The following is a 5,408-nucleotide window of genomic DNA, read 5'->3' as shown; positions in this document are numbered from 1 at the left end:
AATGGGGAGGAACAACAAAGGTTCTAGAGGAGATCAGCCAGGATGGGTTTTACAGCCTCTGTGGAGAGGCTGAGAGACCTGGGCTTCTTTAGTCTTGTGGAGGCTGAGGGCACTAAAGTAGTAGCTTGCATTTGCCTGAAGGGTTGTTTCAGAGATAATGGATCTTTTCCTGGTAGTAAGAAGGCAAGGAAGCCTTCACCAAATGCTGCTTGGAAGGTTCAGACTAGAGGTGAAGACTACGAAGTCTCCTTCTAAGGGTATCCTTGTTGTGGAGGGAGACTGAATCAGACCATGTATTCGAAATTCAGAGAAAAGCCAGTGAGCGTAGAGAGATATCAGTGAAGGCGTGGAAATGCTGGTGTGAGCACTGGGTAGGAAGTAAAAATGTGTGACTACAGGCTGAATGGAAAGAAGTGTGGGCATGGGACAGTGTAGGACAGCCTGCAGTAAAGATGTCTAAGGACTCTGGCAGGGTTAACAGTTTCAACAGGACCAAGGGCTTTGTCCCCTTGGCTATGATATGGCAGTTGCCTCTAACACTGATCACTACCAGAAGAAATTTTCTTTAAAGGCTCTGAACTGTGTTCCATCATCATGTCTTCTTAGGGAGGCTAAGAAATGTCGCAGAATTTTCCTGCAATTGTCATTGCTTACCCACACATTCAACTGTCCCCAAGAAGAGCCCTGAGCCACAGGTGAGGGACAGGATCTGCCTTCCCAGGGCCTGGGGCTCAGCCCTTGGCCTTTCTGCTTCATAAAGCAGAACAAGAGTTTTCTCAGCATTGCAGACACCTGCACAGTGCCTTTGCCTACCTACAATCATGGCCTCCAATTCTCTGCTCTAAGGAGTCCCTGGGGAGGCTTTGTCAGTAATGGCCCTCAGTGGGGACAATCAATGCTTCCAGGTACTTTCAGTTTTGCTGCTGACTTCTTGAGTAGGTCTTTCTATCTCCTCTCATCATCTGAGGTTCATGGACTGCACACGAAATACCCCGTGGGACTCATTAAAATACAGAAAGTGCTAAGCTAACAAGCTCCTGTAAATTTCTTCAGTTCTTCAAGACTTGTACAGTTAATTGGATTTTTTTCATGTGTAGGTAAGGAGAAAGATGTCATACTGTGCCTAAAAATAATCTTGTTTCTATTTTAAGGGATATTTTCAACTGCTCTTCAGTCTACAGAATTAGTGGTTAGAAAAATTTTCCAAGTGATACTGATCCATGGTGCCTCCTCAGGAGGGCTGGACAGGTAGGAGAAGAAGTCCCTTGAGGTCTGACACTGTGTGGACAAGTTTGCTCCTCACCTCCCCAATCCTATTGTTTCTCTCATTGGCCACCTGGGACTTGTGTCACTGCTCTTTGCATCAGACTTCTCCACTTATCTCTGCAGCTGGATGTTACAGCTCCATTGCGCCATCTCCCACCTACTCTCCATAGAGAGCTGGCTGCACACAGGCACAGCACGAGCTTTGCTATTTGCAAGAAAAGAAAAAATTAAAGTAAAATCAAGTTCAACAAACAAAACACACAGTGCAAACAAACGGTAATTACAACCTACTTCTAATGAGGTTTCCTTCCTGTAAGGCATAATCTTATGAGAAATATTGTAGCTAGGTAGAGGAAAAAAAATAGTTATAAATATAATTAAAGTGTTGGCTAAGGAGACAATTAGACTGTTGAAAGGCAGGCAAACTTTTAACTCCCTGATGTCAAAACAGCGGCTCAGTAGGTGACAGGAATCTGAATGCACAAAGAGTAAAGGGAGGAGAAAACTGGACAAAAATGGAAAGGGCCTTTGTCTAGGCAGCCTGCATCTTCAAAAAATTACTTTAGAAATAGTCAAGACAGATGAAATTTTATGAAATTTAGAGAAATTCAATACACTATTTAGCAGGTAAAATAGCTGTAATGAAGATACAGGGAGAGATCGACATTTCTTTGGAATATCCCTTTCAAAGCATCCTGGCGTTGGTCGAGGGCTCTTGTGAGTGAGGACAAGGCAATGTTGCGCCTGTTGTTGAAAGAGGTCAGAAAGTCACCCCAGGGAACCCCAGGCTGTACAAGATCACTTTGGCATTTCTGTGCACCTAAAAAAGAAGAATGTGTCCGAAAGCAGTCAGCATGGATTGATGATGGGTCAATCATGCCTCTGAAACCTGATTGCCATCATGATGAATTATCGACATTTGTGCATAAGTAAAGAACAGTGGATGCCATTTTTGACCCTTCTGACATGGTCTCCCTCAATGTGCTTTTTCCCAGGTTAGGCCATTACAGTCTGGATGGGTTTACAAAGAAAGGGTTAAAAAACAGTTGAACCATCAGGCTGAGAGAGCAGTGGTGAAGGAGTCATGCCCTACCTGGAGGTCACTGGGACATACTGGGGCATTGTGGGGCAGCAGAGGGAATTATCCTTGACTCCTCACGCATTTCTTCCCAAGCTCAACTTCACTCCTAACTCCTAACACCCAAGTGTCAAAGGGAGGATGTGGAATGGGAGGTGCAGTCAGTTCATAACACTCTGTTTCTGAAATTCTCCATTGTGGGTCCTTCCCACCGGCTGAAGTTCTCCACAAACTGCTCCAGAGTGGATCCTTTCCACAGGGTACAGTCCTTCAGGAATGACTGCTCCAGCGTGGGTCCCCTGCCAGAAAACCTAGTCCTTCATGGGCTTTTTCCTGCCAGAAAACCTGCTCCTGCACGGGCTTTTCTCCATGGGCAGCAGTTCCTGCCAGGAGCCTGCTCCACTGTGGTCCTCCATGGGCTGCAGGTCTTACTATCCTAAGATATAAAGGCCAGCCCAGCATGGCTTCTCTTCTGGACCAGACAACCAGATGTCCTGAAGGATGGCCATTTCCTACACCCGTTGGAGTCAAGAAAATTCAATGCTCATACCACACCATTGTCTTGGCTATTGCTCTTCCATGTCTGCCCAGTGTCAAGGCCTGCTCGGTTTCTCATTCTGCTCCCTCTCAGTGAGTAAGTGGGCAGCTGGAAAGAAGTTGAGAGGGGACACAGCAAGCACCACTGATCAAAACTGACCATAAGGATATTCCATACTGTATGGCCTCACGCTGAGGAATAAAAACTTGGGACAGAGGAAGAAGGATGTGGAGGTTTTTAGTGTTCAAGGAATCTGCTGCTCGGAGAGTGGTAGAGCATCAGTCTGCTTGTGCGAGTTGGTGAAGGATGGTCTTTGTTTCACTTGGTGAGGTCTTTTTAGGCTCTTTTCTTCCCCTATTAAAGTATTATTATCTTGACCTGAAACTTTTCACACTTTATTTCTTCCTGTTCTCTGGCCTGTCGCACTGGGGAAGGGAAGGAAAGAGTGAGCAACTGAGTGGCTGCTAGGCTATTGGCCAGAGTCAACCCACCACAGCAGGGAAGTTCTTGATAGCTGGGAGTGAGTTCAGCGCACGGCCGCCAAGGTGCTCAGGGGCTGAAGCACTTTTCTGGGAGGAGAAAATGAGGATGAGGGCCTTTTTTAGCCTGGAGAGTGGAAGGTCTCAAGAACTTCAGAGCGACCTGTCTGTCACCACGGGGAAGATTTCAGGAAGATGGAGCCAGTCTTGTCATGGTGGTGCTTGGCAGGAGGATAACAGACAATAGTAACTTGTGGAACTAGGGCAGGTTCATGATAAAGATAAGGATAATATTTATCTCCATGAGGGCATCCAAGCATTGCAGCAGGTCTTCCAGAGGCGTTGTGCCATCTCTGTCCTTGGAAGCTATCCAGCTACCACTGAATCAAGCCTTGAGCAACATGGTCTGACTCCACAGCTGGTTCTGATGTGAGCATGAAGTCAGACCATGGAGCTCCTCAACTCCCATGAAGGAGATGGGAAACTTAAATGATGCTGGGGTTCCTTCCCCTATTGGTCTTCTCTTAAGAACAGTACGGAAAGTTCTCAGGCTCCCCACGACTAAGTCAGAAGTTAGTCTATTCAGACCAGGTGCAGCTTTCTTGTCCTGCTGCTCAGATGAAAGGCTGCTTGACAGGTAACCTCAAAACAGTCCTGATGATTTCCTTTGCTTCCCCTTTCATTCCCTTTTCACTCTTCCCACTTCTCCAGTCCTACTCTTTAACCATCATTTAGCTTTCTATGCTAAAAGAAAATAAAAACACCCAAGTCTTCTTTACAGTTTCCCAACTGAGATGATTGCTTTTGCTGAGTTTGGACCCTTCTTTCTCCAATGATTGCCATGGTGCTTTCTACCTTGATTAGAACTCCGTGAATGCTGGCACTCTTTTCTTATCTGCTACTGCTTAATTACGGTCATATTAGAAGCACCGTGACTCAGCATGACCGTCAGTACACGTACTTTCAAAGCTGGACTGTTGTAAATTCTGTCCATGGGGACCCTGAGACACCTAGGGATATGGCCACATGGCTCCCCGGAGAGATGATAGAGCCAAGCTCTCTTCTGCAGCGGCCAATGATATGACAGAAGCAACAGCCACAAAGTGCCTCTTGGAAGATTTAGCTTGAGCCTTAGGAAAAAACGAATAGACTAGGAGGAGCATTGCTATGATCCCTACCTTTCGAGCTCTTCATGTTTCAGGTCTGCAATGTCACAGCCCGACTGGAGGCTGCACTAGAGGCCCCCAACAGTCTCTTCCCCACCAACACTTCCATGACTGTGCCTTTCTACATGCTCTAAAAGAAGGGATTAAGCTGGAGGTGAGGGCCTCTATGTCACAGGACTACTAAGAGTGGAACGGAGTTAAGGACATCTCAAATCCAGTGCTCAGCTCAAAGCAGGGCCAGCTCTGAGTTCAGACCAGCTTGCGCAGCAACTCTCAGCATCCACAGAGGGAGTTTCTACATGAACCAGGCATTTAAAACCCCATTACAGAAATGGAGATGATGCATTTGAGCAGCTCCCTGAACACAGCTATTGGTATGGCAGGCCTCCTGGGATTCCTGGGAACATTCACCTTCTACAAGCTTCCTGGGATCTCTCCACCATGGGATGCGTTAGGCTGATACCAGAAATGAAAACAGGGCTCTTCCTTGGGTGCTTGCAACTTAATTGCAAAAGGAGAACAAGGTGGAAGGGGCTTTTGTGGAAGATTTAAGGCATCAAAGAAAGGAGCTGAATATGAGAGTTTGGAACTAGCACAGCCTTTAGGTCACTTCACGTGTGATGGTTGTGCCCTCAAATTTCAATCATTGGCACCCAGAAAGCTCACCTGTTCCTCTCCTCCCAAAAGCTGACCAAGTGGTGGGAAGAAAGGAAGCAGAAAGGCCTGAGGCCTCTGTGAATCATCTGGAATCTGGCACTTGGAGGGCCACAGTGTCATTTCCTTGTCTATCTGATCAAGAATGAAGCTGGAAAGTGAGTCTGCAAGCCCAAGTCAAGGAAGTCCATGGACAGGCAAAGCTGTGTCTATGGCTGTGTTTGGAG

Source organism: Opisthocomus hoazin, chromosome 29, assembly GCF_030867145.1.
Source record: "Opisthocomus hoazin isolate bOpiHoa1 chromosome 29, bOpiHoa1.hap1, whole genome shotgun sequence".
NCBI lineage: Eukaryota > Metazoa > Chordata > Aves > Opisthocomiformes > Opisthocomidae > Opisthocomus > Opisthocomus hoazin.
The sequence above is the reverse complement of the archived record's forward strand: the minus strand, read 5'-3'. Positions refer to the sequence as shown.